The sequence below is a fragment of the Myotis daubentonii genome, chromosome 3 (genome assembly GCF_963259705.1).
Source record: "Myotis daubentonii chromosome 3, mMyoDau2.1, whole genome shotgun sequence".
Classification (NCBI taxonomy): domain Eukaryota; kingdom Metazoa; phylum Chordata; class Mammalia; order Chiroptera; family Vespertilionidae; genus Myotis; species Myotis daubentonii.
The window spans coordinates 152,612,697-152,625,818 of record NC_081842.1 but is presented as its reverse complement, the minus strand read 5'-3'; the positions used below and the strand labels follow the sequence as shown (position 1 = coordinate 152,625,818).

General features: G+C 41.6%; 1 long non-coding RNA gene across 1 annotated transcript in view; it reads left to right on the top strand.

The window, feature by feature from the left end:
- LOC132230868 (uncharacterized) overlaps positions 1-13,122 on the top strand; it is a 145,476-nt gene that overhangs the window by 62,247 nt on the left and 70,107 nt on the right. The window lies entirely within an intron of this gene.

Here is a 13,122-nt window from a genome sequence, read left to right as displayed (position 1 = left end):
CTGGGGCTCCCAACCAGCATCCAGCCCCACACACAGAGTGAAGGCTCCAGCTGATGCACAGCAGGCTGAGATTGCCTGGCCTCTCACCCTCCCTCTGGCTGACTTGTAGGAAGGAGGTTCCAAGCTGGGAGAGGCAAGTGGGGAAGACCAGAGGCTACCACCCCTGCCCAGGGAGGAGCAGTGGCTCAGAGATATTTGTTCAGGGAGAGAGGCAGTGCATCATCACAGAGATCTCTGAAGTCCTCCCCCAAAGAACTGATTTTATTTGAAACATGGTGGGGATTTGAGGAAACTTTATTGCAAACAAATTGACTTTACAAAAAACAGAAAAGGAGACTTTCAGTCAGGAAGCAAGTGACTTCAGATGGTAACACAAATCCATATGGAAAAATAAGGAATACCAGTAAGGGAATTGTGTAATGATAAAAGACAGTATAAATGCAGATGTATTTTCCTTTCTTCTCTTAACTGTTGTAATTATAAAATACAGTATAAATGCAGATTTGTTATTTTTTTCTTCTCTTAATTGATCTAAAAAACAATTGTATACAACAATTGTATTGCAGGGCCCATGACATACTTAAATGTGATATATGTAGCAATAACAGAATACAGATATGATACCTGATAGTAAGGTGAACTCATAGGAATAAAGAAAACCAGATATTGTAAGTCATAAAGTTAATATAACAAGCCCTATACATTTATTCTTTCTCCTTCAGCTTCTTTCAAGACATAAAATTATATAAGTTAATAACTTTCAAAATATATTGTTGGGGTTGTTACATATATAGAAATAATTTGCAATATATATGTAAAAAATAGCACTAAAAGGGGGTAGGAGGGAATAGAGTTACAGGAGTAATAGTTCTGTATCTCACTGGAATTAATTTAGCATAAATTTGAGGTATATTCTTTTTCTTTTTAATTTTATTGAATTCATTGGGGTGACATTGGTAAATAAAATTACATAGGTTTCAAGTGTACAATTCTGGAATACATCATCTGTATATTGTATTGTATGTTTACCACCCAAAGTCAAATCTCCTGCCGTCACCATTTAGCCGCCTTTATCCCCTTCTACCTTTCCACCCCCTTTCCCTCTAGTTATCACAATACTATTGTCTGTATATATGAGTTTGGGTGTTTTTTTTTCTTCTTAATCTCTTCACCTTTTTCACTCACTCTCTCAATCCTGGTCACTTTTGAGGTCCTGGAGAGTATTATGCTAAGTGAAATAAGCCACTCAGAGAAAGACAAATACCATGTGATTTTACTTGTATGTGGAATCTAATGAGCAAAATAAACTAACAAACAAAATAGAAACAGCATCATAGATACAGACAAACTTTTAGCTAAACTGGCCATAAAGAAAAGACAGGAGACTCAAATTACTAAAATCAGGAATGAAAGAGGGAACATTACTATTGACATCACAGAAATAAAAGAGATTATAGGGCAATACTATGAATAACTGTATGCCAACAAATTAGATTAAAAATGGACAAATTCCTAAAGGACACCAGGTACTGAAACTGTTTCATGAAGAAATAGCTAGAAGGAGAAAAAGAAGGAGGAGGAAGAGGAGGAGGAGGAGGAGGAGGAGAAGAAATAGCTCATCTGAATAGACTTGTAACAAGAGGTTGAAAACTACCACCAAGAAAAGCTCAGGCCCAAATGGCTTCACTGGTGATTTCTACCAAATACTCATTCCTCACAAACTTGGCCAAAAATATAAAATTCCCTTGATGTTATTTACCACATATTTACTTTCTCTGTCTAAACTATTTGAGAGTTACAAACATAATGCCTCAATAATCAACTATATATTTCATTAAAAAATTAAGGAAGAGTAATTTTTTAAGGAAATATATACAACTTCTGCTTCCAATTACATAGTCAATTTCCTACTATATTAGCCATCTGCTGATATCTGTGTAGATGTCTGTTTGGTTGAATGAAGCACATGTTTGTGATGGACAAGTTGTTTGTTTCACAGAACTTCATGAGCTGTTTTCCTGCGTTGTTTCTGACCCCCAGTCCAAAATTTCCAATGACATTTGATTCTACTTTATTTCCTACTTGTGCATTCTAGTCACTGATTGTTATCAGCATGTCTTGTTTCGATTTGTGATCAATTTCTTCTTATATACTTGCATAAAAGCATTCAATTTCATTTTATTCATCTCAGTAAAATGAAAAAGGAAGAGAGGGGAAAAAAGAATTGGAAAATTCAGCAATGGTTTGCCATGTCCTTCTGCTGTGCAGTGTGTGGGTCCAAACCCCATGTGTGCTGGGTCCCTGGTGTTGAAACAGAGGTACTCCATCTTGCTACCATAATCTCTATTTTGTAAAAACTGCTGTTTGATATTTTAACACTGCTCTTCTTGACTTCTGTAAACATGCTTGCTTGCTTGAATAATAGGGAACATAAACTCAACTATCTCACCTTGCAAGCCACTCCATTGCCATCCATGGCTACTCCCCTAAATAGGTGCCCTCCAGTTATCTGAAAATATACTATGCTCAAGGCTACTGAGCTGTGTTTTGCTCAAGGTTACAAGGTGCCTGCAAAATACATACATAGAGCTCTTTGTAAAGTCTGCAAAAGGTCTGGAAAACCCATATTTGGGAGACAAAGGGACTGGGAGGTGGGGGATAAAGGGAAAACTTCCTCTATACTGTTTTGCTCAAACTCTGGGGGTTACCCCTCTGAGACTGCTAATGTAATAAGGGCTCCAAAATAACTTATTTGCTTACTAAGGCGTCTTATGTTCAGCTCGCTGATGTACAATATAACAGTGTCACAATCACCAAATGCCTAGTAAAAGCAAACACTGCTGTGGTTCTAAACTCTTTGCAGGTGTCATTAACTACATTCAATTTATTCTTCAGCACATGCATATAATGTAGTTTTTATTATTTGCATTTCACACACCAGTAAATACAGTTTAAAGATATTTAATGTTTTTATTTGTTTGTTTGTTTTTGATTTTTAGAGAGAGAGAGAAAGGGAGGGGGAGAGGAAGAGAAACATCGATGTGAAAGCGAAACAGCTTCCTACACACCCCGCACCAGGAATCCAAGCACACATCCTGGGCAAACGTCCTGACCTGGAATTGAACCTGCAACTTTTTTTGTTTTGTTTTGTTTTTTTGTTAATCCTTACCCGAGGACATTTTCCCATTGATCTTTTTTAGATAGAGTGGGAGAGGGAAAGACAGAGAGAAACATCGATGTGAGAGAAACACAGTGATTGTTTGCTTCCTGCATGCACCCCGACCAGGACTTGGCCGGGGAGGAGCCTGCAACCAAGGTATGGACCCTTGACTGTAATTGCACCTGGGACCCTTTGGTCTACAGGCTGACCCTTTATCCACTGAGCCAAATCGACTAGGCTGAACCTGCAACTTTTTAAAAAATATATATTTTTATTGATTTCAGAGAAGAAGGGTGAGGGAGAGACAGAAACATCAATGATGAGAGAGAATCATTGATTGGCTGCCCCCTGCACACCCTCTCCTGGGAATTGAGCCAGCAACCCAGGCATGTATCCTTGATGGGAATCAAACCTGGGACCCTGCAGTCTGCAGGTCGATGCTCTATCCACTGAGCCAAACGGGCTAGGGCAGAACCTGCAGCCTTTTGCTGCACAGGACAACACCTGACCCACTGAGCCACAGTGGCCAGGGCTAATGGTTTTTTTAGAGCAGTTCATGGAGTCACAAGGCCCTGGTGAATGATTTGGGATTTCCTCAAATGCTGAGCCAGTGTGTTAAGAGGAAGGTCAAATTAGGTTCATCCATGGCTCTGTGTTTGCAAATGTGGACTGAAATACTGGTGCTGTGAGTCTCCCTTTATCCTCACTGCTTGACAGTCTGATCAGCCCTTTTATCAATTAAAAAGTCTCTGGTTCTTGTTTTTCTCACGAGTGAGGAATACCTTGTGTCGATTAAGGACAAATGGAAAGTATTTGTATTGAACACACATCCTTTGTAAGTGGAAGCAGGAAGTAGCTCTTAGTTTCTCAGAAATAGACTAGATGTCAAGAAAACAGCTCTTTCCTGTTTAGCACAATGAAGTCTGTGCAGTTTTTGTGTCTTTTGTTTTCATGTGAGGCTGTTTGAAAAACATTCTAGGGACTTTTTCTTTTAAATGCTGGGTAGAGGAAGGTATATTTCCTCTCTTTCCAGAGTACTTGGAGTTGCAGTCTCTAGAATATTTGTATTATTCTAAAAGATAGTCACAGATCTAATTAATTTGCATGTTAGTATTATTACATTAAAATTCATGAGTATTTATTTGCTTAGGGATTTCAAAGGCTGTTCCAACAGACTCTGAATTTCAGGTGTCGGGTGTTTTCACACGAAGCTGCTTTTCACATGACGCCCTCCATGCAGGATGATCTAGGGCACTCAGCAGCAGGAAGTCATTGCTTCAACTGGGGTCCCTGAGTCTCACATACAATGGAGGCAGGACCAATAGTCAGCAGCACGTGCGTATAGAGAGTGTATGTGCTGTGTGCACAGTGCTGTGCTAGGTGCTCAGGGTTGTAGGAAAATTAATTACACATAGCCATTGCCCTAAAAACTACTTAATCTGGTGGATGAGACTGACTTGCACCCAAATAATAAAAGCAAAGGGATGAGAAAGAGGGGGAAGGAGGAGCCCTGCTTATTGAAGTAGAAGTCTCAAGATCTCAAATTGGAACATTTGAAATTTTACCCAAGAGAAATTTATTTTGATGTCAGTCATAGGAAATAGATTGAAATTTAGTGTGGTTTTTTTTTTTTTAAAAATGACCTCACTGTTGTACTTATTCATATTTAAATTTATTTCTTAACTATCTATTCTGTTCTGTGGTCTATTTATCCTAGTAAACTCAGCATCACACTTTAAATGCCATTATTATTATTATTTTTTAACAATAGAGTCCATTATTTTCCAGTGCATTGTTTTGGCTCCCCTTACCAACCAATTCCTTTCAGGAAAAATCAGGAGCACTTCCCGAAGTTCTTCCAGAATTGAGATTATATAGGATATAACAAGCAAATATAAACTGATTTATAGATACCATTTTTAGCTAATTGCTTTCATTTTGGAGTATGGATTGTTGCTCTACTTATTTAAAACCCTATTTAGGGTTTTATTTGTTTAGCATATTATTGCATTATTATTTCCTTTTTATGTTTAATTGTAATTAAAAGAAAATAACAAAATTTACCATCTTAACTGTTTTTATATGTAAAGGTTAAAAATACCTACATGTTAGTTATATTCACATTGTTGTGCAATGGATCTCTGGAGCTTTTCATCTTGCAAAACTGAAACTCTGTACCCATTAAAGAACTTCTCATTAACTTTCTTCGCCTGCCTTTGGCAACCACTATTCTATTTTCTGCGTTTATGAGTTTGACTACCTGAGGTACCTCATGTAAGTGGAATCATAAAGTATCTGTCTTTCTGTAACTAGATTATTTCACTTAAAACAATGTCTTCCTGGTTAATCCACATTGTGGCATGTGACATGATTTTCTTTTTCCTAAGGCTGAGTACAACATTAAAAAAAAACCCAAATCTATTCATCAGTTGATATGGACAAATGGGTTGTGGCTACCTCTTCACTATTGTGAATAATGCTGCAGTGAACAGGGGTGAGCAAATATCTCCCCCAAATCCTGCCTTTACTTATTTTGAATATTACCCAATAAGTAGACGTTCTGGATCATATGGTAAGTCTGTCGCAGGATATTAAGAAGCTAGGAAAATTCTAGGGCAAAAGGAAGAGGGAAACTGAGATAAGAAAGTTAAAACAAGACCAAACAGTGTGGGCAATTTGCAGTTGGCCTGCAGATAACAAGCCATTATCTTCCCCAGCCAAGGACAGGAGAGCAGATGGTTAAAAACCTCCCTAACCAGAGAATGCAGGAAAGGGGGAGAGGAGTGGGGAGTCTTTCTAGTTCACTAAACAAAGAAATCAGACAGTTCAGGAAGGGGAAGGAAAAAAAAGGGCTTTTTTTTTTTTTTTTTTAACTCCCTAAGCAGGAAAGCCAGCAGTGTTATGGCTTGACAAGATAAAATTGTCAGGTGCTTTTCATGAATCCTGGGAAGGCCACAACAAAGTAAAAAGGGAATTTGAGAATTAATCTGTACCAAGATATTCAGCAGAGGAATTTTGAAACCTATAGACACAGGAGGGTATATCACACCTCGGACCCCAACTTAACTCACTCTTCAGAATAGCTGAGAGCCCCTCTGTGCTTCATAAGCCAGATGCATAGATTTGCCTGCCTTGCTTCTTTAATAAAGGTGCATACTTTAATAAATTGACTTTATCACAATGCAACCACCTGGAGTTTTCTCATTTAAATTCATTTATAAGAGATGACAAGAATGGAGATTGGGGACAGCCCTCTCCCTCTGACTCAGGGCTCTTTGGTGTCTGTGAGAGGTATCTGTCATGACTCTTTTTAATTTTTTGATGAGCTATCATGCAGTTTTCCATAGCAGCTGCACCATTTTTCATTCCTACATACATTTCCCAACAGTTCTAATTACTCCATATCCTTACCAATATTTGTTGTTTTATTACTTTTTGGATAGTGGCCATCCTAATAGGTGTGAGGGGATATTTATTTGCATTTCTGTAATAATTAATGATATCAAGCATTTTTTCATATGTATATTTTCATTGGAGAAATACATGTTCAACTCCTTTGACTATTTTTAAACTGGGTTGTTTTGAACTTTAGGAGTTCTTTATATATCTAAATATCAGATATGTAATTTTTAAATATTTTCTCTCATTCTGTGAGTTGCCTTTTTACTCTGTTGATTGTCTCCTTTGATGCATGCCGCGACCTGCACGGTGGGTTCAGGAGGACTTGTGGGAGGGCTGACGCACAATGAAGACACTGCAGAAGAAAGAAATTTTAGGCATGGGGGCCAGGTGGAACCTCTTTTTTGGAAGAAGAACCAGGAGCCCTAATTTTACCAGATTACAGGCAATAGGGGCAAAGGGTTGTAAAGAGCAGGTGCCTCCGGATCTAGGTGCCATGAGGTTAAAAATCTTTCCATAGTGATAGGCAGTTCTTGGAAGGAGGATGGACTGCATTCCGATGTTAGCTCCCATGTCCCAGGGTGTACAATTCTCAGTGAGCTTAGAATGTGCTTTCTCTAATCAGAACAGAACCATCATGGATAACAGAGCATGATTAATATTTCTTACAATTGTAGCTGGTCCCAATGTATTCTATTTCTGCCCCTAACAAATGCACCTTGCCATTTAATATCTTGGGCAGGGTTCCTTTCAATACGACTCAAATCTAGAGGATGGGCAAAATTGGGTGAAAGTGGTTAAAGGGTACAAATTTCCAGTATTATAGAAGTAGAACTTTTATGAGCTACTTTTTTAGTACAGTATTGTATATTTGAAAGTTGCCTCAAAAGTCAATAATAAAAGTTAATAAAACTGGAAAAAAAATAGCCTGGGATTTTGAAATGCTGTTATCCTAGGATATGATTCTAAAGCAGCGCTTAATCAAAATTATAACCAGTGCAACAACAATTGTACTTTAAGAAAAAAAATATTGTATACTAGGGGCCCGGTGCACGAAATTCGTGCACTGGGTGTGGGTGGGGAGGGGAGTGTCCCTCAGCCCAGCCTGCCCCCTCTCACATACTGGGAGCTCTCAGGCATTGACCCCCATCACCCTCCAATCGCAGGATCGGCCCCTTGCCCAGGCCTGACGCCTCCGCCAGAGGCATAGACCCCCATCACCCTCCAATCGCCTGATCGGCCCCTTGCCCAGGCCTGACGCCTCCGCCAGAGGTGTCAGGCTTGGACAGGGGACCCCCACCTCCCCCCGATCACTGGCTCCGGCCCCCGCCCAGGCCTGAGGCCTCTGGCCCAGGAATCATGCCTGGGCAGGGGACCCCCATCTCCCTCTGATCGCTTGCTCCACCCCCCGCCCAAGCCTGACGCCTCTGACCCAGGCTTCAGGCCTGGGCAAGGGGACCATCATATCCCCCCAATCCCCGGCTCCGCCCCCCACCCAGGCCTGATGCCTCGGCCAGAGGAGTTGACCCTCATCACCCTCCGATCACCAATCACCGGATCGGCCCCTTGACCAGGCCTGAGGCCTCTGGCAGAGGTGTCAGGCCTGGGCAGGGGACCCCCAGCTCCCCGCGGTTGCAGGCTCCGCCCCTGACCAGGCCTAACGCCTCTGTCCTAGGTGTCCGGCCCGGGCAGCGGGGACCCGCAGCTACAGCGGCCCCGCGATCGTGGGCTCCGCTTTAGGCCCAGGCTCTGACCCCTAGCTCCCGGGACTGCCAGCTTCGACCGTGCCCAGCTCCCATCGCTGGCTCCACCCCTACTTCCTGCTATCACTGGCCAGGGCGGCAAAGGCGCCTGATTCTCCGATCATGGCTGGGGGGCAAGGCAAAGGCGGCCCCAGGGCCGCCTTTGCCCTGCCCCCCAGCTCTTAGCTCCCCGCTGGGTTTCCGATCACTGTCAGTGGCAGGGGGCTTCTTCCTGCTTTCCCTTTCGCCTCCCTGCATTGTGCCTACATATGCAAATTAGCTGCCATCTTGTTGGCAGTTAACTGCCAATCATAGTTGGCAGTTAACTGCCAATCATAGTTGGCAGTTAATTTGCATATAGCCCTGATTAGCCAATGAAAAGGGTATCGTCGTACGCCAATTACCATTTTTCTCTTTTATTAGATAGGATAATAAAGAGGGAATGTGCAAATTGACCCTCATGCCCACATATCACAAGACGGCTGACTCTATGTTGTTACAAGTTGGCCGCCACAAGATGGCTGCCCCCACATGTCACAAAGACGGACAGTAGGGGAGGGCAGTTGGGGGGGACCAGGCCTGCAGGGGAGGGCAGTTCTGAGTGATTGGGCCGGCAGGGGAGCAGTTAGGTGTCAATCATGCTGGCCGGGGTGCGGGTAGGGGTCAATCAGGCTGGCAAGGGAGTAGTTAGGGGCAAACAGGCAGGCAGGCAGGTGAGTGGTTAGGAGCCAGCAGTCCCGAGGTTCCAGATTGGAGAGGGTGCAGGCTGGGCTGAGGGACACTCCCTCCCCCTCCCCCAGTGCATGAATTTCATAAACTGGGTCTCTTGTATACATATATCATAACTCAAGTCTAGAAATCTCCCAGTGTTTGCCCAAGAGAAAGATGTATGCACATCTACCTACCTTGGAATTTCAGGCTGCTCCCAGCTCTAATCCTCCCCTTTTCCCTCTGTTGCCACAAAGTGCTTTAGCGAGCCTGTGACTTTTAGATGTTTTTAGACATGATTCAGGCACAAATCTTAGTGTCCCTGAATTCAAGGAAGCACATGTCAGCTTTCAAGAGAATCTTTGAAGTTCTAATTCTACTGCAGTTATGGAGGGAGAGGGCAAGCAATAGCATTCATTGTGCTATGGGGAAGGTATGAGGAGAAAGCAAGTTGAGGCGGGGGTGGGGAGATAGCAACACACAATAACTCTCTCCAGTGGAATTTTCTACTACTATTCTCCTCTGATTAGTCTATTAATCTCGTACATACCCCAGAGTTTGATTTTGGTCTAAAATGTACAAAAAAAGTTTCACAATCTTAGTAATGTAAGCATAGTAGTATTCATCTATGGTTTACACTCCTTGGAAACTCCCTCTGATAAAAATCCTAGGAAATGAAAAAACATGCACTTGCAGTTCTATTATATATGTTTACATGAACCCATATGTTTGCTGTTATCTTTCTTCTTTGTTACTGCACCCCAGGCTTTCCTTCTGGAATCATCTACGTGATCTTGAAATTTGCTTTTTGAAAGCACCTTTCCTGAGAATTTCCTGTTTAAATAATTGCCTCTGTGTTTGGGTATTTGAAAATGCCTTTATTTTACCCTAACAGTTTCATAATGGTTTATTTTGGGTATAAAATCTAGGTTGACAGCTATTTTCCCCAACATTTCAAAAATATTCTAACCTCATATTGTTGTAAGCCTCATGAATTATGATTCACTGCTTTTTAAAGAATGTATCATTTGTCTCTGGCTGCTTTGATCCCATTAGTGTCCTTGTTTCACTATGATGTATCTAGGAATAAATTTCTTTCCATTTGTTTTGCTCAGGATTCACAGTAACATTTTAAGCTGAATAACCATATCATTTGTCAATACTGGAACGTTCCAGTTATTATTTCCTTGAATAGTGTACCTCCCTCTTTCTCTTTAGAATGCTTTTCTTAGTTACCATATCTTTGTCTTAGTATGCTATATATTTGATAACTTATTCACAACTATCTTCACAATTGCTTTTTCCAGAATTATGTTACTTTCTGACTTAACTGTCAAGGTTACTTATATTATCCATTCAAGAAAAACCTTTTTTACTTTTTATTTGTTATTTTATTTTTTTATATACCACAAGGATCAATCTATACTAATAAAAGGGTAATATGCTAATTAGAGTGGATGTCCTTCCAGACAAAGCCGCAGTGGCTGCCTGATGCTCAGGCAAGCCACAGATGGAGGCTGCTGCCGCTGTCCAGAGCCTTCCCCAAGGCTCAGGCAAGCCACAGATGGAGGCTGCTGCTGCCCAGGGTCGGCTGGAGGCTCAGGCAAGCTGTGGTGGCTGCAAGTGCTGAGGCTCAGGCATCCACGGTGGCCAGCAGTGGCAGTAACAGAGGCATGATGGGGGCATCGCCTTCCCCTGATTTGCCCGGTTGCCTTCTGCAGAGAGAGGCCAGAGGCAGCAGCATTGAGGGGGAGAAGGGGGCAGTGCCTTCCCCTGATCAGCCAGTTGCCTCCCACAGAGGGAGGCCAGACTGCGGCTTAGGCCCGCTCCCCTGACTGCTCCCAGACTGTGAGAGGGGGAAAGCCGGGCTGAGGGATCCCTCCCCCCCCAGTGCATGAATTTTCATGCACCGGGCCTCTAGTTTATTTATATGCACTAAGAAATACAACTTTCACATAAACTGTGAAGATTTGAGTCAACAGGGTTGGCTCATTGACTGCAAGTGACCAAACTATGTGGCCATGCAGTAAAGATAATCAAAGTTTGTTTTATTGATTTATTGTCAAATGTTACAGCAACAAGGACCAAATACAGAAAAGAAAACAGATTTCTTGGTGAGCATGAAATCAAAACAAGGGAGTTCAATGAACTGAATGTTTGATGGCTACAGGTGAGAATACCTGTTGTTCATTGTCACAATAGAGTTGGACTTTCCATTCAGATTAGAAGCCTTGAGGGCTCCTTGGCTCCAAAGCTAATGGTCAGCCTTCCCAGTGGGAGATCAATAACTTCCAGTCCAAAGACTAGGGTCTCCTTTTTAATTCATAATTGTTATAATTTGCCCAGGATATGGCTTCTCTTCTTGTATCTTCATGGTTAACTGATGCCTCTTCTGTGTGGCCCCTTTTTCTTTAAATATATAAATGTTCCAACCAGGAGACATCTGGTCTGTCATAAGTCTGCTGATCTGATATCTAATATTGATTTATCCTTTATCTCCCAGAGAGCCAATTATTTCCTTCATTGTCAGCATTCCTACAGCGGGGACTCCACCTTCGAGGACCAGCTCCTGCCCTGCGCCGAGGGCTCCGATGAGGACCCTGCAGTGCCTGCCGTGTTCAACACCATCTAATGCGGGAGCACAGGCGCTGTGCCTTCTGCAGGGCATGCTTCTCCATCTCCTTCTGGAACAGTCTCTTCTCACCTGATGACCTTTCGTGCCATACATGTGGGGTCAGCCTCTCAGGACAGACCAAGGTGAGATGCGGAATGGGAGTCAGTTCCTGCTGTAACACCTCAAGAGAGTTCATGGTTTATTATTATTATTATTATTATTATTATTTTGCTTTTGTTGCTGTTTATAATTATTTTTAAAGTTTCATTTTTACTGTACATTTCCTTTCCTTTTTGTTAAATTTTCATTTCTTTTCCTTTTTAATGTATTTATTATAGATTAAACAGTAGAATAGGCATGTACTATATATAAGAAAGGTTAAGCAGGGAATCATTTGGGGGTCTGGGATGGATTAACTCAGTTTACATGATTTCCAATGGGAGTAAATGATTCGGTTTTCGAACAGCCTTCCTGAATGAGTTAAGTTTGAGAAGTAAGTTCCACTGTCCAGGAGTTAAAATGCCAGGAGGAGCCAAGTGATACAAATTAAAACAATGCTCCTGTTTCATTTCTTATTTTTAAAAATTGTGTGTAGAAATTTATTATACATATATTTTTATAAATGCAAAAATGTGGGGTTTCATAATACAGTGGGGCCTTGACTTACAAGTTTAATTCATTCCGTGACGGAGCTCGTAACTCAAATTACTCGTATGTCAAATCATTAAAGTGAACGAGTGAGACATGTGATGCTGGGCTGATGTTGTGGCTTTCACTGTGACGTTCGCTGCACCAACTAGCGGTGGGGTATCTGAAGCTGGCTCATAACCCGAATTTTAGCTCGCAACTCAAAGTAAAAAATCGGCCGAGAGATTGCTCATATCTCAAAAAACTAATTAATCGAGACACTCATAAGTCAAGGTCCCACTGTACTGCCTATTGATTTACAGATAGAAATATTTATACATGTACATAGCAGGTATCCTTCCCTATATGAAACCTTGTGTATCTGAACTTGCTACCTGAACTCAAGAACAAGAGGATTTGGAGAAAAAGCATAAATATATGGCTTTTGTGCTATTGTTTTATGAAAGAAGGATATTCATTGTAGCCCCTTAATACAAAAACAAAACAAAAAATGGGGACACTGGAATGTGCAGTCAACAACTATTATATAAACACACCTATGCATGCAGGTTTAAAAATATATACATTTTTGATAATTTAATGATGGATCTCCACCGGTGAGTTGTTGTTGTTTTAAACTTTATTGTTCAGATTATTACATATGTTTCTCTTTTTTCTACCCATAGCTCCCCTCCACCCAATTCCCACCCCACCCTAGGCCCTCACCACCCCACTGTCTACATCCATAGGTACTGCATACATGCATATAAGAACTTTGTCCCATCTCTTCCTGCACCCCCCACATCCCTTTCCCCCTGAGAATTGTCAGTCCACTCCATTCTCATGCCCCTGATTCTATTACATTCACCAGT